This window comes from Hyperolius riggenbachi, chromosome 2 (genome assembly GCF_040937935.1).
Source record: "Hyperolius riggenbachi isolate aHypRig1 chromosome 2, aHypRig1.pri, whole genome shotgun sequence".
NCBI lineage: Eukaryota > Metazoa > Chordata > Amphibia > Anura > Hyperoliidae > Hyperolius > Hyperolius riggenbachi.
Window position 1 is genome coordinate 163665851 of NC_090647.1, and position 21108 is coordinate 163686958.

At 43.3% G+C, this 21108-nt stretch overlaps 1 protein-coding gene across 4 annotated transcripts in view; it reads left to right on the forward strand.

Moving 5' to 3' along the window:
- The window catches only part of ELF1 (E74 like ETS transcription factor 1), a 130593-nt gene that overhangs the window by 23553 nt on the left and 85932 nt on the right, over nucleotides 1–21108 (forward strand). For 3 of the 4 annotated variants that reach the window (XM_068267810.1, XM_068267807.1, XM_068267808.1), the window contains exon 2: nucleotides 14247–14356. The gene's annotated coding sequence lies outside the window, so the exon portion shown is untranslated. The remainder of the gene's footprint in view (nucleotides 1–14246; nucleotides 14357–21108) is intronic. The other variant, XM_068267809.1, reaches the window with a different exon arrangement.

Genomic DNA, 21108 nt, shown 5'->3' on the forward strand with positions numbered 1-21108 from the left:
AATTATTCGGCCCCCTGAGTCAATACTTTGTAAATTACAGCTGCCAGTCTTTTAGGGTATGTCTCTACCAGCTTTGCACATCTAGAGACTGAAATCCTTGCCCATTCTTTTTTGCAAAACTGCTCCAGCTCAGTCAGATTAGATGGACAGCATTTGTGAACAGCAGTTTTCAGATTTTGCCACAGATTCTCGGTTGGATTTAGATCTGGACTTTGACTTGGCCATTCTAACAAATGGATATGTTTTGTTTTAAACCATTCCATTGTTTCCATGGCTTTATGTTCAGGGTTTTTGTCCTGCTGGAAGGTGAACCTCCGCCCCAGTCTCAAGTCTTTTGCAGACTCCAAGAGGTTTTCTTCCAAGATTGCCCTGTATTTGGCTCCATCCATCTTCCCATCAACTCTGACCAGCTTCCCTGTTTCTGCTGAAGAGAAGCACCCCCAGAGCATGATGCTGCCACCACCATATTTGACAGTGGGGATGGTGTATTCAGAGTGATGTGCAGTGTTAGTTCTCCTCCACATATAGCGTTTTGCATTTTGGCCAGAAAGTTCCATTTTGGTCTCATCTGACCGGAGCACCTTCTTCCACATGTTTGCTGTGTCCCCCGTATGGCTTGTGGCAAACTGCAAATGGGACTTATGCTCTTCTGTTAACAATGGCTTTCTTATTGCCACTCTTCCATAAAGTCCAACTTTGTACAGTGCACGACTAATAGTTATCCTATGGACAGATTCCCCCACCTTAACTGTAGATCTCTGCAGCTCGTCCAGAGTCACCATGGGCCTCTTGACTGCATTTCTGATCAGCACTCTCCTTGTTCGGCCTGTGAGTTTAGGTGAACGGCCTTGTCTTGGTAGGTTTACAGTTGTGCCATACTCCTTCCATTTCTGAATGATCGCTTGAACAGTGCACCGTGGGATGTTCAAGACTTTGGAAATCTTTTTGTAGCCTAAGGCCCCGTTCACATTACTAACGCTCAACGCATATGAACGTACGCCATCTGCGTTTGTATGCATTGCGTGGCTGATCCCATTCACTAAAAGTGAATGGGACAGCCGCGCGTTTTTGGAAAAATTGCGTAAAGCATGCGTTCCCAGACCACACTGGTCTGGAACGCATGCAGTGTGAACATCAGACAGTGCACTCTATGCATTGTCTGATGTCGTGCGTGTTGGCCTCCTGCACGCGTTAAAGAAACACGGATGGGAACACGTGCATTGTGAACGGGGCCTAAGCCTGCTTTAAATTTCTCAATAACTTTATCCCTGTCTGGTGTGTACCTTGGACTTCATGGTGTTGTTGCTCCCAATATTCTCTTAGGGCTGGAACCCACAAGGGCGATTTTGAGAGCGTTTTAGGAGCGTTACAGAACGCTAGCGTTTTGCCAAAACGCTCAGCTAATGTAATTGGATGGGGCAACTTCCACTGGAGCGTTTGTGATTCCTCAAATTGCAAACGCAGGACATGCAGCATTTTGCGAGCGTTAGTGCTTCAATGTAAAGTATATAAACGCTGGTGTAATCGCTCATCAAAACCTGCAGGGAGCGATTTTGCTAGCGTTTTAAAGTTAACACACACTGTAACAAAATTAAAATTAATTGAAAGGACCAATCAGACTTTAAAACGCTAACCGCTAATCGCTACACAATCGCTGACAAATTGATACACTTTGTAAAATCACTTCCTAAAACGCTCATGAAACCGCTGACAAACTGCTCATACAAAATGCTAGCGCTTGCGATTAGCGATAGCGTTTTGCAGTGGGTTCCAGGCCTTAGACAACCTCTGAGGCTGTCACAGAGCAGCTGTATTTGTACTGACATTAGATTACACACAGGTGCACTCTATATAGTCATTAGCACTCATCAGGCAATGTATATGGTCAACTGAGTGCACTCAGACCAAAGGGGGATGAATAATTACGTACACCCCTTTTTGCAGTTATTTATTTGTAAAAAATGTTTGGAATCGTGTATGATTTTCGTTCCACTTCTCACGTGTATACCACTTTGCATTGGTCTATCACATGGAATTCCAATAAAATTGATTCATGTTTGTGGCAGTAATGTGACAAAATGTGGAAAACTTCAAGGGGGCCGAATACTTTTGCAAACCACTGTAGATGCGATTACTTAGATGCGATATTACGGGCTTTTGTGCTGCCAGGTGTGACGCGTGGGAATGCAAATGCTGCTATTCGGCTGCATTAAATTGCAGAGAGGTGCGCAGTGCCACCAATGAGAGGGTAAAATGCCTGACAAGCGCACAGTTCAGCTGTCCATCTGGAAAGCCCTAGGCAGCTATGTAACGTTTAGTCCGTGCACAATTACTTAGAGACATGACAGTTGGTTATGTAAAGATGGTCAGTATCTTTCCTAAAGACTGATCATTGATGACCGGCCTGTCCAGCTTCGGGAGCAAGTATGGTACAGACGCATTGTGTGGCTATAACCATGCAGCCTGGTATGTGGAAAAAGAATGGGAGATGGCGAAAGAGCAAGTAGAACAATGCGCTCATCTGTTTAGCGATCCGTCATGACAGATCACTGAATGGCGCCTTGGGACAACTTTAGAGATGCTAGATTTCCACACAGGAGAATCACAAATTATTTTCTCTAATAATGAAAATATTGCTTTGTATGTGTTTTCAGTATGGAAAAAACAAATTATGAATTGTACTAAAATAAAAAAAGTTTTTGCTATTTTTAGATAATTAGCTAGACTTCCACCAAGTGTATGTTTTTCAAGCTATCAGCACTGAGTGATCACAGACATGGGAAGAAGTCACCAAGGCATTGGGGTCACCCCTCCCCCCCACCTTTCCTCCCCCTGCTCACCAGATATCCTCATGTATAGGTATATCAAACTGCTTAGCCTTGTCTTCCTTGTATCGATAGGCCCATGAATATGTTCAGTGCCTTAATCACCACTTGACAGACTCACTTAAACATCATCCAATACTCATCAGTCCATTTTTTTCCTCAAAACAAAACACTCCTCATGTGTAAAACCAGCGCGTTTTTAATCAATCAATAAAATGCATCCATAAAATCCTTCATAAGACAATGTCACACTGCATATTCACCGTCTCTGCAGAACGCGGTCTGGCCACGGTTGTGAATTCTGTCTTCGTTGTTGAAGTCCAGCGTGTCTCTCTTGGCAAAGTTGTAGGAATATCCATTTTATGGGTTAAATGTGATTGAGAAAACTCACATTGAGGCAAGGATCACAGTGGGACGTTGCATTGTGATGCAACATAAAAGTTGCAATGCAACATTACAACGCAAAGCAAAAAAGGAGGTAACGCACAGTAATGCTGCATTACCGTCGCATACAGTAGGTACAGTAAAGCATAAAGGCAGTGAAAAGTATGCTTTCCTGTACCCAGTAACGCCTGCATTAAGGGGTAACGCACTTCAGCAGTGTATTACCATAACGCTCCTCATTACCATGAGACTCCTAACGTCGCACTGTGAACGTCTCATAGGCTTATCATTGCAGTGCGGTAAGCTGCGTTATAAGACTTTATAACATAGCTTCACAACTCCCCACTGCGAACGTAGCCTCAACCTTCTCAAATCCAACTGGTGGGTTACTCAATCAACTTTGCCAATCGGCAAAGCGCTAAAGCAGTTAAACCCTATCAGGAGGTACTCACTGCAGCGTTGTGATTTTAACAAAATGGAAAACCTGCTCCCTGTACCATTTTATTAAAGCGATTTTTCTTAAAGGAATGTGCAAAAATGCACATTCCTTTAAAAATTGCTTTGAAAAATCTCAATCCCTAAGCGCTTAGTGATTCAATTTTGTAGTGTGAACTGGGCCTAAGGCCTAGTTCACTGTGCTCAGTTACGTTGCAGAATACTTTTGTTTGTCAACTCACTGCCCATACAATTCTGCGTTGTAACAAATCGTGTAATTCTGTTTTGCTGCATGCAGGCTTTTGTATTAAAGTCTATGTCCAGTCTCCATTGCAGTTCACACTCTTTATAACACATTGCAACTTGTGAGTTGTCCAACTGACCACTGTGAACCTAGCCTAACCACTGCATTCGAGTATAAATATAAATATATAGCAGTTTACAGGAAGCAGTTTTTTGATATACAAAAAAAATGCTTCAGAAAATAACTCTTTCACAACAGTTTCTAAAGCATAAATGCTGGCCCTAAACTGCTCTACTTTCATATTTGTGTACGGTATATGGTATGACTGAACCAGAGCTACTGACCAGTCAGCATTGGTTAAAGACAGGATGCTGAAGTCACCACAGGTGGCCTTGGGGACAGGATGATTGTAGATTGTATTACAGCATGCCCTCTTTAGACTGAGTGGCCAATGATTTAGAGACTCCCTCTAATAATGAGTTGGTCCACTTTAAGCTCTGACCACAGCCGATATTCTTGGCAACAAGATGCTCATACTGTTGCAGAGAAATGGTGACATAATTGCAGCTCTAAGTTGGGTCAGATTGGATGGTGGCATTTCCAAGCATTAAAATGATCTTTTGACTTCATCCCACAAATGCTCAATAGAATTGAGCTGACACCAATCTGAGGCCTGGAACCCACTACAAAACGATATCGCTAATCGCAATTGCTAGCGGTTTGTATGAGCGGTTTGCAAGCGATTTCATGAGCATTTTCAGTAGTGATTTTAAAAAGTGTATTCAATATGTCAGTGGTTGTGTAGCAATTAGCGTTTTTAATTCTGATTGGTCCTTTCAATTAATTTTAATTTTGTTACAGCGTGCAGTAACTCTAGCAAAATCGCTCTGTGCAGGTTTTGATGAGCAATTATGAGTGATTATGCCAGCGTATTCTGCATTTTGCGATTTGGTAATCGCAATTGCTCCAGTGGAATTTAGCCCATCCATTAACATCAGCTGAGCGTTTCGCTAGCGGTTTGAATCGCTCCCTATATGCTCAGAAAATCACTCTAGTGGGTTTGAGCCCTGAGACCGATTGAGCATGGTGGCAAGGGCCCACAACATTTTTCTGTTATCCCAAAAGCACTCTTGATGGTCTCCTGCTGCTAAAAAGCCCATCCTTTGTAAAGTCTGTCTTGTTGTGCATTGAGATATGCTTTGTGATGCACCTGCATTGAATTCAGCTGTAATTTGTTGTCGTTGCCTTTCTGTTGCTGCAGACTATGGGCTTGATTCACTAAACTATCATGTTCGCGCTAGGGTTTTTTGTGTAACGTTTTTCACGTGCAATCGCTATGTTTTCTCGTAAAATACACATTTGCGCATGAAAAATTCGCAATTGTGCACAAAAACGATACGCAGGTTATATCTTGCACAAAATGCTATTGCGACCATAATAGCAGTTATCACGGTTTAGAGACTCGAGCCCTATGTGTGCTACTTGCCTTTCACCTATCTCGTTCACCAGCCTTTTTCGACCAGAATAATCCTTATTGCTTGAACATTTTTCTTCAATCAACCTGGTCTCTAAAGTTAACACTCAACATACTGTTTGGCAATAAAATCCTAAGAGTCATCGTTTCAGAGTTGCTAGTATCAGCTCTTCTTGCATCGACTGTCATCCCTCATTCCAAGTCACTTCAGGGCTCGTTTCCACTTGCGTGGTTTCCGGGCCGAATCCGCAGAGTTTCCCCGCAGGCAAATCACGCGGGGAAACCCTGCCATAGGGAGTAATAGTGCCGCCGGTCGAATCGCTTGCGCTAGCAATTCGGCCGGCTTTTCAATCCGAAGTTGTGCAGGAGGCTGCGAATCCCATAGCCGTGCCGGCTGATGGGATTCGCTGAGTGCCCGCAGACCCGGAAGTGCCGCTGTGCGTCTCGCAGACGCGTGCGGCACAAGTGGAAATGGGCCCTAAATCTTTTCTTACTCATTTTGACATTAACTTCCATGATCACTATGTCATCTGGAGCTGAGCGTTCATTATATAAGCATCTCTGTATTGTTACGTCACTCTGTCACTGGCGGACTGGTTTACTTTTAATAAGAAGTGTCTCTAATTTTTTGGGCCACTTACTCATGGTAATGCATAAATGAGGGAAATAATATAGCCTACATCGGAGGCAGCCATTTTTATATGAAGCTGCGGGAGCAAGCCCTGGAAATAGTCGGTGAACTTGAAAATTACTAACTAGACTTTTGTTCACCATAGATGAGAATAAGGGGCAGAGGAGGTTTAAGTATTTCATCCTCTAGTGGATACTAGGACCTCCTAGGCTTCCTTAACCACATCAACTCATTTTTTTTCTCAAGGAAATTGGACATTTTTTTATTTTCCTACATTATAATTGAATTCCCCTGCTCTTCTTCTGACTGTGAACCAGCTAGGAACTTATGTTTTCTGCTATGGCAGTAATTCACCCACCTCCTTACTGGTCTAAAGCCTGGTACACACCATGCAATTTCCTGTCAGATAGATGGGTTGAATAGATAATTTCCGACAGGTCAGATCTTATTTCCGATCACAGTGTTCTCCCCAGAATTTTTTTTCCAGCCGGGTGGCATGAAAAAGTAGCCGGGTGGGTTGAGATGAAAATGCAGGGCAACTCTGCTTACAGCATAGGAGGAGGTGAGGAGGTGAGCCAATGACAGCCGGGTGGTCACCAAATCTAGCCGGGTGGAGCACCTGGCTAAAAAGAGCCTGGGGAAAACACTGGATAATTTTTCTGATCGATTTGCTTACAAGTGATCAGAAAATCGATCAGAAATCTGATTTGATCTGTCGGAGATTATCTATCGACCCATCTATCTGACAGGAAATTGCGTGGTGTGTTCCAGGCATTAGTCTATAGACAAGCAAGGGAATCTATCCTGCTGAGGGCCCAAGATATAAAGGTATAATGCTGGGCATACATGGGTCGACCCTGCAGCTCGATTAGCCGCCGGATTGACTCTCGCGCGTCCCCGCCGCCGTCCGGATTGATTCCTGCTCGTCCCCGCGGGCGCTTCCTTATCTTCCGCTCCACTCCCCGCTATTGTCCGCCTGCGGGGATCAAGCGGGGTATCGATCCGGCGGGTCATATCGGACCTGTCGGAAATTATCAGCTGCGAGCATCAGCGGCTCGATACACGGTACAGAAACGTACCGTGTGTCCCCAGCATAAGGAGGTGCTGAGTGGAGCGTTCAATGATTCTAGGTGTGTGTCTGTTAGGTGAGCACAAAGTTCTCATTGTTGTGAATGCTCTGTGTTGTTGTGAGCCCCATTGATATTGGCTACTAAGTAAGCAGAACACACACATACACAGGGCAACAGTACATATCCTTGAATGGCTGCTTCAGGCATGCATACATAACACAGGATGAACAGTACTACGATGTATAATGCAGAGACCGTAATCAAGAGGAGATGATCTAAAGCTACATGCACACGTTCAACAAGTGCACATTGTGCACATGACCTGACGAACCGCATGACCTGTATGTCCACACGTCCGGACAAACTACCAACTCATTTACATACTGTGCCTTGAAAGCAGAATGACAAAAAACAAGTACTAGTCGTTAAAACGTGTTGTACACATGCATCACCTGCACGATATCAGACTAACAGTCGTGTGAATAGATCTGACACTTGGATCGTTCGAAACGCCTGTTATCAGTCGCTCGTCAAGTCGTTTGCACGTACACATGCCTGGTTGTCATCCAACAGACTAAAGTCAGACCACAATCAGGCAGTATGTTTAGCGTGTGTACGGCCTGTGTCATAAGGCTGTCATAAGAAAGGATCACACAATCATCTGACGACTCCGTTTATTGAAACCACCGACTCTGACTCCAGGTACCCAAAAAATTGTTCCGACTCCACAGCCCTGTGAAGGTCGTTGGAGGACCGGAGGGGACGACCTGGTGTATACCTGTGAACAAGGTCCGAGATGTTGGAAAGGCAGGTTTTGTGCATATATATTTATAGGCCAGACATAGAATCTTGAAACGTATCCTAAATCGGCTAGGGAGCCATTGCAGGGATTTACAGAGGGGGATGTGGAAGCGGAGTGGTGAAAAGAATGGATGGGTCTTGCAACCGCCTTCATAGCTGATTGAAGGGGGAATGCGTTTTAAGGGGAGGCCAGACAGAAAGGCGTTTCAGTGATCAAGGCGGGAGAGGATGAGGGCATGGATGAGCAGCTTGGTAGTGTCCAGGATCAAGAAGGGAGGGATCTTAGTGGTATTACAGAGGTGGAAATTGCAGGCTCTGGCCGTGTTCTCCCCAGAAATTTTTTCCATCCGAGTGGCATGAAAAAGTACCCGGGTGGCATGAACAAGTACCCGGGTGGGGCGAGATGAGAGAATGCAGGGCTGGTGCTTCTATGAGCAACTCTGCTTACAGCATAGGAGGAGGTGAGCCAATGACAGCCGGGTGCTCACCAAAACTAGCCGGGTGCAGCACCCAGCTAAAAGAGCCTGGGGAGAACACTGGGTGATGTTTTGGATGTGGGTGATGAAGGAAAGGGCAACGGACCTGGGATGTAGGACAAGTGGCTGTGTTGTCGATTGTGAGGTGAAAATCTGGGAGGGGTGAAGCAGTGTGGGGTGGAAAGATCAGGAGTTCAGTTTTAGGTCTAGGTTTAGTGTCTAGGTTAAGCTTCAGGAGCCTAGCTGACATCCTAGAGGAAATAGGTAAGTCATGAGGAGACCTTGTCCATGGTGGTGGATGAGAGATCAGGGGTATGGTGTCCTCAGCATAAAGGTAGTATTTGATGCCCAGGGTAAACTCTCCCTCTAGTAGCCCTTTTTATCAGAGTACAAAACCTACTTGCAAGGATAAAGAAAAGAAAATGCATTTTGTTGCAGATTGTTTTCTTCGAGGCACAAAATAAATTTATTCTGAATCTAAATGATCTCTCACTAGTTACTAGCAGCAAAAAAAGCAGTCTTTCTCACAACCTTTCCAAGTACAGTGTGAGGCCTAGAGTGTATTCTCCAGGGGAAAGTGTAGTCATGTGAGTTTCTGTAGCTGCTATGCTGCATGACATCAGATGCAGATTACAATGATGCAATGGCCTTTATAGATTGTTACATACACATTATCAGCCCCTATGCTAAAAGTAGATAAAGATCCTGAGTGTGCCTGTGCTTAAGAAGTTCAGTTGTACTGAAGCAAAATGTAGTATTTATATTTTTATTTACTGTATTTGAATCTTTTTATTTTGCTCGTAACTGTTTAAAACAATCCTCTGTAGTTAGTATTTGCACAATTATCATTTAGTGTGGTTAATTGACATGATGAAGCGGATAGACCAGTGAAACAGCTGTTAGACTCAGCCCTAACTGTTTTTTGTACATGTATCTGTCCAGTAAATGCACTGGAAGCAGATGTCCTGGTGCCCAGCGCTTTTTGTCTCCTTACCACTGCTGCTGTTAATTAACATGCATGGGTGACAGCTTAACTTTTGGGCCTATTTCCACTTGGTGGTAAACTGTTTTGTTTTCCGTACGCAATTTCAGATACAGAATCACAGCCCATTGAAAATCAATAGGCTGCATCCGAACCACTTGTGGCCAAAAGTAATAATAGTGCCGCCTGCAGTTTTCTGCGGACTGCATCTGAATCCCTGCGCATGCAAGACACGGCTATAGTGCATGTTGGACGCACATGCGCTGTAAGCCCCGACTCCCAAAGTTACAGGGAGCCAGAGCAGATGATCGAGAAGGCAGAGGACAGTGGCGAGGGACTGATCTGGCTAATGGAGGCTGGAGGAAGCCCCGGGAATGTATGAATTCTTGCATTGATGTCATCTCAGGGTCACTTTTGACTAATAGAAGATGTATACATACCTGGGGCTTCCTCCAGCCCCCTCCGGACCAATCGCTCCCATGCCGTCTTCCTCCGCCTTCTCCCGTTATCAGCCCCGTAGGTTTGGCGAGTCGGCGCACTGCGCAGGTGCAGAACGCTCCCAGCCACGGGACCGAGACAGGGGGCCGCACTGCACATGTGCAGACTGGCCAGACTACTGGGCTGGTAATGGGAGAAGGTGGAGGATGGTGGCGTGGGAGCAATTTGTGAGGAGGGGGCTGGAGGAAGCCCCAGGTATATACTGTATAAAACTTTTATTATTAGTGGTCTCTGGTACACTTTAAGGATTGTTGATAATTTTGAGTCATGCCAGTTTGATGTATTGACTGATTACATTAAAGTATCTAGCATGTGTATGAGAATTTAGGCCTCATTCACACTTGATCGTTTTACTAGCGATTTCAGCAGCCTTTTCAGTCGCTGGAGAGCTCTAAAAGTGCTACTGCAATGCAGTGTGTATGGCAGGGTTCACACTTGGGAATCGCCAGTGATTTGCTGAAATCACAAAAGCGCTGCATGCAGCATTTTTAGCGATTTTTGCAATGATTTCAGTGCTGTAGAATTGCAAAACACAGTCACTCCAAAAGCGCTTTCCTGTACAGAGAAAAGTTGCTGAAAAATCGCTTTGCAAAAAGATGGGGATTTTGCTATCGGTTTGCAAACCCCAGTGTGAAGGAGTCCTTATATTTTATGCTTCAAAATACATATGTGTTCTTTAGCTTAGAAAGCTGAACTTAAAACTGTAAAAATAACCATATTTAAACTGTAAATAACAATAGGCCATTAATAGAAACAAATGTATTCTGTATGCCAGAATAGCATGTTCTGCAGTTTGGGAACACATCGGTTCTGTTGTAGATTGGTCATAAATTTCAAGGTCAGCCAGCAAGAATTCCATAAAAAAACATGAACAGTTAAAGGCTCAGATGAGGTCTAAAGTTAGCCTTTCCCTCAGACAAAATACTAATGTTGCTAAAAAAAAACTGCAATATCAGGTGACCTGAAAAGACACGCAAATGATATTGCCACTTTTAAAGTTGTCTCTTAAAACTTTACCTCTTAAAAGGCTTCTGGTGATTAATAAATAGTTTCAAAATGTGATATTTCACACTTTTTTTTTTTTTTTTTTTCTTATATGTGATCTTGCAGAAAATAATTACTTTGATAAAGTCTTTACAGGAGTGCTGCCGAATGCAGTAAATGTGACCTTGCACATGGATTATTTGGCTGATTTACCTAATTCAGACCTTGCCCACATGTAACTGGCTCATGCACTGGCAGATAATGACTGCTGTTGAATTAGAGATGAGTCTGATTGAGGAAATACTGAAGGTTTACATGTTTTTACCGAGCTTAGTTTTGAGCTCTCCTTTCCAAACATTCATCATTTTATTTTCTCAAGTGAAATCTAACATTTCTGCAGGTCTTTTACATTAATGTGTGCTGAAGAACAGTTCTCCAGTGAAAGTAAAGCTGACCATACATTAGACTATTTTACACGCCAATATATGGCAGATTTGATCACTGTGATTGAATCTGCTAGAAGTCGGTAACTCAAATGTTGCCTGATCGAATTCTGTCAGTCAGTCGTGCAGGATGGAAAACCTTTGCTCAGTCAGCAAGTCTGGAGCGTGTCACGAGCAATATTCAATTTGACGATGACCCACGGAGAGTAACCGCAGTACTCTCACCTGTCCTGCTGGTGCGGGTCCTCCCGCGTCTGATGGTTTACTTCATGACGTGGGTCTCCTCCTCCCTGTGTCCTTTTCACTTTCTGCTTATATGACACAAGTTGACAATCAAACACTAGAGATCCAGCTGCATACACGCCAGACCTCTAGGGTTTGAACTTCAGCTTGTGTCACATGACTGGTAGAGAAGAGGGCACGTGAAGGAGGAGACCTGCGGCATGAAGTAAACTTCCAGACACAGGAGGACATGTGTCAGCTGCACAGGTGAGAGCTCTGCTGCCAGCCAAGGGGAGCACAGATGAGAGGGTGGGTGGGGGGGGCACCTGGGCGGTGGTGGCCACACAGATTTTAAATTCTCTGTCAATTATTTGGGTGCCACCAAATATGAGAATTCATGAGAATTACATCTTTAGCAGCACTCGGTGACAAATTTGGGCGCCAACAATAGCTGAATCTTAAATTAGAAAAAAAGTTAATTTGGCCGCCAGCAATAGCCGATGTTTAAGAGCAATAAGTCAGTGCAGACAGGGACAGATTGGTCACAGTAAAGCCTCATACTAGGACTGCCGCACGGCTGGCTAGTGAGGTGTATGTTACTATGGAGAGGGGAGGAGGGATGTTGGAAATTGCATGTCGGCTCTTTAGACATTGTTCGGGGAGGCTTCTGTATGCACGCCAGATTCTTGCCTGAGGTGGTGTTTATCGGCTCTCTCGGCTGAGTGTAATGTAGCGCGTGTATGTAGCTTCAACTTGCTTGCTATTATGAAGTTTACTTAAAGTGGATCCGAGATGAACTTTTACTCATTGCATAATTGTGTTCCTTTGATAGAGTTTATACGGCATGTCTCAAGCCAAATACTTTTTTGTTTTTGTTTTAATACTCTAATTCCCAATAAACTAAACAAGCCACGCCCACAGCTTTTCAGAGTGCCTTGGCGTTTTCAGACAGTAGCAAGGGCTTACAGGAGCTCAGTCTGGGCAGGAGGAGGGGGAGGTGTTACTAGCCAGAGATTTCAGAGGCAGAGGGGAGGAGGGGAAATTAGGTTTTCACAGGCTGAGGGCTGGAGATGCAGATTAGCTTGTCTGTGTGTAATGTTTACAAACAGAACATTGCCGCTGTCATTATATCACAGGAAGAAATAATCATATTCTGTTGAAACTGTTTGCAGCTAAATTTGCTGTGTAAACTATCTAAACTTTAGATAAGATATATAGACAAGTTACTTGTTATAGTTTGTTTTTCATCTCGGATCCGCTTTAAAGCCTCTGACGAGGCTGTAGTCTGGTCAATAGAACTGTAAACCAGTACTGACAAAATGTATACAATACCTGATAAAAATGGGATTGACATCTGGCTACTTTGTATACATGCATATGTTCTGTTGTGGACAATAAGTTAGCATTCAATAAGCTAAGATGGTATCTAGCAAGGAGCCAGAGATTGTGTGCTTCAATTGACATCCATTACAGATAACTAAACCGACAATACCTTTTAGGTCCTATTTCCCAGGGCTGTGGAGTCAGTCGAGCTGTCTGAGTCGGAGAAATGTTGGGTACCTGGAGTTTCATAAACTGAGGAGTTGGGAGTGTGATGATTTTTGTACCAAATCCACAGCCCTGGTAACTATTAGGCTAAAGAGTCGAGGAGTCTGAGTTGGAGCCATTTTGGGTACCTGGAGTCGGAGTCGGTGGGTTCATCAACTTCGGAGTCGGATGATTTTTGCACAGACTCCATAGCCCTGCTATTTCCATTGGGTGCCGCATCCATTTCTGAATTGGATACGGCACCCCTTCTACTCTAGACGTGCTATGCATGGCTGTATGGATTCATATGTCACCCCTGCTGCTATAGACGTGCTATGCATGGCTATATGGATTCAGATACGGCACCCCTGCTGCTATATCCGTGCTATGCATGGCTATATGGATTCAGATACGGCACCCCTGCTGCTATATCCGTGCTATGCATGGCTATATGGATTCAGATACGGCACCCCTGCTGCTATAGCCGTGCTATGCATGGCTATAGGGAATCATATGGCACCCCTGCTGCTATATCCATGCTATGCATGGCTATATGGATTCAGATACGGCACCCCTGATGCTATGCATGGCTATATGGATTCAGATACGGCACCCCTGCTGCTATAGCCGTGCTATGCATGGCTATATGGATTCAGATACGGCACCCCTGCTGCTATAGCCGTGCTATGCATGGCTATATGGATTCAGATACGGCACCCCTGCTGCTATAGCCGTGCTGTACATAGCTATATGGATTCAGATACGGCACCCCTGCTGCTATAGCCGTGCTGAACATAGCTATATGGATTCAGATACGGCACCCCTGCTGCTATAGCCGTGCTGTACATAGCTATATGGATTCAGATGCTTGCTACAGAAAACTACAGCATGCCATCCAGAATTGCACCAATTGGAACTGCAAGCCTACTGTCTGACTAGGGAGCATTTTCCCCATCCCGCTCACATGCAGGAAAACATTGCGTATTATGACTAAGTAGAAATAGCCCTAAAAGCTCAGGATTGCATATTTAAAATGTTGTATATTGTAGAAAAAAAAAAAAAAAAGTCTAAGGCCTAATGAGGAGTGAGGGAGCCCTTTCCCTTCCCACACACTCTCTGGTGTGTTTCTGAAAACTAAAACTTAAATAAGAGTATTGAGGAATGGCTTCTTATTGCAAGCAGGGCAGGGCGATGAGAGCTACACAGGCTTTTATAAGGCTGCAGACCTGACCACAGTTTTTCTTTCTTAGCAGTTTGAGGAGGTGGGCTGGATGAGAAGATCGGTTTTGTCCTGGAAAAGGAACTTCTACTCTCCTGGCAATAAAGACCTACTGGATGCAGCCTAACGGAAGCCACACAGGTACCGGTACTTTCAATATATCTCTTGCATTACGTACAGACATATAGTGCACAAAACTTTGTTCATTGACCAGTGGCATAGCTAAGGAGCTGTGGGCCCTGATGCAAGTTTTACATTGGGGCCCCCAAGCACTGTATACATAACAATTGATACAGTGGACCAAAACCTGCCAATGCCACCTACAGTATCAGAGGTGCAAGAAGGTGATGGGGAACGGTTTGATTACCACTATTCAAAATATCTATAGAAGTGATTATTATGAGTACAGAACCAATAGAGGGCTAATACTGTAGTTGAGGGAGGGACCTTCAGGGCCCCGATGTGGTCGCAACCCCTGTTGCTATTCCCGTTATTGACAATTAGTGTAAATTTACTAAAATAAAATGGGAGACTGAGCTAGGGCTTTAAATACTGCAGCATTGTGTGAATGAAAGAAGTGAAAATCTAGTTTGCACTCCAGACCGTTCCATAACTGTTCAGTGATAAATTGATTGATTGTTTATGATGTGCCGGCATGCTGAGCAATCATTAGGCTGACAAAATAGTGGCTTGTACCAACATTTGTAAAGTGCTTTTCTCTTATAGGGCTCAAAGCACAGAAACCTGTCAGAAATCGGTATATAGGAAATATCTGCATGACCAAAAATACTAGACTGAACAGCTGGCCTTTACACTCTGGGTTTATATACATCTAGGGATGGTGCGGTCTTTTATACCCACATCGCTATTTTTCAAATAATTTTTCCTGTGACCGGTGATTTTTTTTCCCCCCCCAGCACAGCGAGCAATCCTTCTGCGATGCCCTGATGTGGGTACGTGTGCACGATTAAACAAACAACATTTGCTAGTTTAAGACAAAGTCACGGCAGTTCGGATCTTAAAGATCCCCTGACGACTTTTTCAAAAAGTGCTGCGATCCGTTGAACTCTTGTTTGTGCCCGTCGTGTGCCGCCATGTGCTCCCGCGGGTAGGAAGATGGATTGGGGACGCTCGTTTGTTTGATCGCATCGCTGAGTGTTCCCTGATTCTTCTACCTTTAGGGAGTTCCAAAGGGTAGGGGCGGCTTGACAGAAGGGTCTGGCTCCTAAGATTTTGAGTTGAATTCTGGGAGTGACCAAGTTTGTAGACACTGTTGATCTGCGGTTGAGGCAGGTGTGATGCAGTTTCAACAAATTCTTCATGTATCCGGGCCCCAAATTGTTTAGTGATTTGAATGTAAACCATCCAATCTCCCATCAGCTGGAAACAGACCAAAACTGATTGATGTTGATGTGTTGTTATATAGCATTGTGCAGCTATCTTTTTGAATGTTTGCTGATACTCTTCTGCTATTGTGGGTGGCTCATGTTTAGCTTACATTGTTACGATTTATCTTGTATTATCATGCACCAATACCCCTGCAGATTTATCACAGGAGATCTGGCTCCTTATTTTTGTGTATTTATGTGTTGGTGTATAGCTCTGAGTTAGAGCAACAAGGTTAGCGTTCGTCGTTGCATGTTAATGCTTGATGTTACCTTCCTGCTACAAGTGTGTAGAAAGATCATATAGTACAGAATTAGAATACAGGGATTTATGTTGCTGCTTTGATCTCTTGGGGATACATGCATTTATGCTTACCTGTTATCCTTTTCTTCTGTTGATGCTAGAACTGAAATACTGTTACTAATGCAGAAACCAAACCGGTGCCAGAGAGGCAGGAAATCTTTGTCACTTGTATTGCATATCTGTGTTTGTGCTTCCTGTCAGTTGAACCACTATCTACTGAACAGATGTTGCAAAGACAGTGCTCTTCATTGCAAAATACCCCACCATCCTACGCTGAAGTGATCTGCACAGATACTTGGCCTATGGTAAAGCTGTTACATGGGCGTAAATTGTTTTTTACTCATTTTTTGAGGGGGGAGGGGTTGAAGGCTATGCAGTTTTTTTTTTTGTTTTTTTTCTTAGCGCTGAGAATTAAATTGGTGTTATTTACACAGACAGCAGTTTGCAGCCCTGTCTCAGCCAGATAAACCAGTATTACGTCTCTTAAATATCGGAGAGCAGTTTGGTGATATTAGGGAGTGTGATTGTGCTTTCAGTTTGATATGTTACACAGAGAAGTCTTCACAACTTTGAAGGGGAGGATAGAAGGCTAGCAGTCCTTTGTATTTGTGCGCAGAGAAGTGGGCAGTTCCTGATGGACCACAACAGAGATGACCTACGTGAACACCAGTACAGTGTTCAAAGACAAATACTCATTCTTGGCTGCACTCCTAGTAATAATCCACCAATGCAATAATCAGTCTGCCAGAGCGCAGGCAGACCAGGCAAACTTAATATGTGTAGCTATGACCAGCACTCCGAACCACAGAAGATCTGATCAAACTTATATCAATCAGTAAAATTCAGAAAAGTAGCAGTTTGCATCGAGAAATATCATCCAATAGTAGAACCGCACACCAACGTGTGGATGCTGCTGCCGGACTCCCAGGCTGCTCAGTACAAGATTAGAAAGGAGGAGTCCGCACACAGACTTGAGGAACAACAAGTACCAGAATTTGTTGTCCCCTTATATACATATGCAACCAGATGTCAGACCTGCAAGGCCGATTCGGGACCTCTAAGGGGCCCCTTTATCAAGGCAGGGTGTTGGGTGTTTGTCACTCTGCTCCCTGCCTTGACAAAGGGGACCCTTAATGGCCCTGAAACGATCGTTGGCCTTGCAGGTCTGACATCTAGTTGCACATGTATATGATGGGACAATAAATTCTGGTACTTGTTGTTCCTCAAGTCTGTGTGCGGACTCCTCCTTTCTAATCCTGCATCGAGAAATAAACACGTCTATCCTCAAGCCAGTAAAAGTGCACTGGTTATTATTGGCTTGGGGATGGGCGTTTGTACATGCAGGGTGCATATCATTTTTAATGTGGAGCTGAACTTTCATAATCAAATTGTTTCCCAGATTTCCAATTCTCCTGTTAGGACTGTAAAAATAGAAGTGTTTACTGGCTGAAATGGAACTTTTATTGGAAGAGACATTAATGAGGGAATGCAAAATGCCTTTACATGTAAATGCGGTGCTCATTTTCCATTAGCTCACTTCGTTCCCAAAACGCAATCCCTGGCCTGAACGATTCTTAAGGTGGCCACTAACGGTCCAATTTCTAGCGAAAAATCGTTTGAGCAATCAGAAATTCTAATCGGACTAAAAATCGTTCACTACACCATCAACTAACCAATCATTGCTTCCTATCTATCACGACCACCAAGAAAATCCAAATTTTCGTTCGACGAAAATTCATTCGGGCGACATTTTTTTCACTCGTTCATAATCGATTGTGTCCACCAATGGAGATTATTTACAACCAATCCGATCAGAATTTCTGATCGCTCTAACGATTTTTCGCTAGAAATTGGACCGTTAGTGGCCAGCTTAAATGCGATCCTGCTCTGTTCCCGATGACTTCATGTCACTAACGAGGAATGTAGAAATTGCGAGTTGCAGGATCGCAATGCAGTGCAGCGGTAATTAACTTATGCTGGGATTACACCATACGTTTTTACCCCCGATAGATGGGTTCAATAGATAATTTCTGACATGTCTGATATTCCTTCCGATCGTTATTTGGCTCGATTTCTGATAGAAGCGAATGGAAAAAGATAAGAAAAACAAGCGGAAGATAAGAGACTCGATCGGAAAAAAAGATTGAGTGTAAAATCGAGCGGAAAAACGTATTGTGTGTACCCAGCATTATTTGTATGGTTTTGTGATGTGGGAGGAAACCAATACTAAAATGAAGAGAACGTACATACTCCATGCAGCTATTGTTTTGGCCCAGATTCAAGCTCAGATCCAGCACTGCCAGACAAGAGTGCTACACCACTGTGCTGCCACTAAAATCAGAGTAAGCATTTGGAGTTTTAGTAAAGTCTACTGTAAGCATGTATCCGTGGATACACTGTTTGTTATCAGGTTATTTTCACTCCAGATTTTCTTTCAGAAGCATAACTGAGGAAGGGTTCAATCACTGGTGTATAGGATACTTTGAATTCAGCTTGATGTAATTTGTCAATTTAACTGCAGTCGCTCCTAATACTGTTTGCAAAAGCTGTTATTTCTGTGGGCCATGCTTGCCAGAAATACAAAACATTGCATAAAGCAGGAGAAAATATTTACAAAAGAAAGTTCATAGCGTGTTGTGAATTAACAGCAAGATGTGTTGATGCGCAGAACCTAATCAGAAATCTTTCTGCGATGGTCCTGGCTGCAATAGCCTGATCGGGTTATTTTGGGTCACTGGACTAAACTGAGAGTAATGTGTCGTTCTAATCTTCATTTCATTTTTAATGTATTTCATCTGCATTGTCGTTTTGAGTTAGTAATTATAAAGGTGTTGTTCTGGCCACATAAGTTTCCGTTGCAATCATTTAATGCACTTTAGATCCAATAAGATTTAAACATAAAAATGTAATTTTGTATGGTGACAATTAAATAATTGTGATTGTTTTTGTCCAAATGTGATCATTTTATCAACTGGCAGAGCCTAAAACTTTTGATCATATTGCTTGAAATCAGTAGCTTTCAAATGATCATTTTTAGATTTTTTTTTGCTATTGTTTTCAAATTAGTACTTTAGGCAGTTTGTAGTGGAATCAATACGTGTACGGCCAGATAGATAGATGATATAGGGAATAAGCACAACACTTAGCATTGGTGCTGCTAAGGTTTTTGTGGCCCCAAGTGGCAAATAATTTGTGCCTCCCTCCCCCAAGAAAGTGGGATGGTGGAAAATGGGTGTGGTTATGACAGTGCAGGCAGAGCCAACTGCAATGTGGACGGAGCAAATTGCATGATGCTATCATGTCAATGTGGACCAAAAATCTCTGAGGAATGCCATTAAGAATTAAGGTAGTTCTGATGGTAAAAAAAAAGGTCATACTCAGTACTAGCAAGATGTAACTAATAAAGTGACTAGTGAAATACATGTAGTCCCTGGTTAACACCCCTTAACCTGAATCCATTCTTAAGTCTCAGCAGTGTCACCCCTGTTTAAATACTGTGTATTAAGGCATGTGCTCTCCTCTAATAATAGTGTGAGATATTTTATATCACACAGACAGCACTCCTTCCCCAAAGGTAAAGACTATTGTACAAAATAACAATCCTCTTATTGTTACGAATTGCTACAGCCCGTGTGGGATATCGTCTCCCCATATGATACAGTATACCTTGAACTTTATGCAGCGCTCACACACAATTATGATACTAAGTCCAACTGATCTTTCACCAGTCCAAGAACGTATTCAATACAATTGCAATCCGACAAATCTTCAAGTATATGACTAATCACAATTCAAATTGCGCTCACCGACATCCGTGGCTGATAAAATGACAAATCAGCAAATGGGCTTTATTGTGATAGCAAGTGTCACCCCTGTGCCTCCTTTGTCCCCCTCTGTTTCCCCTATGACTCTTTTGTCCCCCCCATTCCCCTCTGTGTCATCTCAGTTAACCCTGTGCCCCTTTTGTCCCCCTGTGTCACCTCTTATCTCCCTCTGTTTCACTTCTGGTCCCCCTGCTCTTACTCACATGCCCCAATCCAGCGCTGTATCTCACTGTTCTCTTGCAGCCGGCTTCGCGACCCGTTACCATGACATCATGAGAAGTGATGGCTGGAAGTAACCATGGTGACAGGATGCAAAGCTGGCAGCAGGAGAGTGGTGAGATTCTGTGTTGGATCAGGGCATGTAAGTTACAGGCGGCAGAAGGGGCCAGAGGGACACAGGGGCAGCCCACCAGGGACAATGAGGCCCCCTCTAAAGTCAGGTCCTAAGCAGGGGCTTGCCTTACATGTACCCTGGTGGCACCCCTAATACTCAGGCAGTAGCATTTTAAGACATTTAGTCCTTCTCCATATACCGGTACTTCTCAGTTCTGGTTTCTGTGACAAAACACAGTTGACTTTTACTATAAAAAGCCTAAATCTACATTCTGTAAGAAACTTGTATGGAGTTATCTGGCATTTGATTGCTACAGTAAGAAGGAAGAAGAAGGGAAACTAGAGAATAAAGAAGCAGAAGCAGATAAACTCTCACATAATTCTGCTGACTTTTATTGAGAGTTAAGAGGATAAGCCAGAGCAGCAAAAATCTTACAGATAAACTTTTAAACCTTTCCGGGTCCCCGTTCTGTCCAAGGTGATGTTTAATATTAGTCATTATATAGTGTGAACTATCTGAAAGTTCACTTGAGGTAATTGTTGTGGTCATTTAATTCTTGGTTCAGAAACCTTAAAGCAGAATACCAAACTAAACTTTTATTTCATTTTTGAATAGTTTACAAAAGGGTTCCAACCTCTTTTAGGCTTGTGCTTTGCTGCCTATGTTTCTAGTGGGGAGATTAGTTATTACTTCCTCTGGTAAGAGGAAATGAGCAAAACTTAATGATGGTAACCTGACATAATAAAACCTATTAGTTATTTCTTCTCCACACTACAAAAATAGTGTTAAAACAGTCAGTTGCCATGAGTGAGATTCACTCACTCCCGTCATGTCAGCAACAACAGGAGATAAAGATCTTTCATGGGGACACAGACAGCAAAACAAATCTAATAAGTGTGTATTTTTGAACTTCAGTATTGTGTTTAGTCTGTTTTGAAGTGAGGAAAAATTCCTCTATAAAGCAGACCTGAATTGGGCCCAAAGTAAAACTATAGAGAATTTGCACCCTATGCAGCCACCAGTCTTCAGTGCATTAACACTCCAGT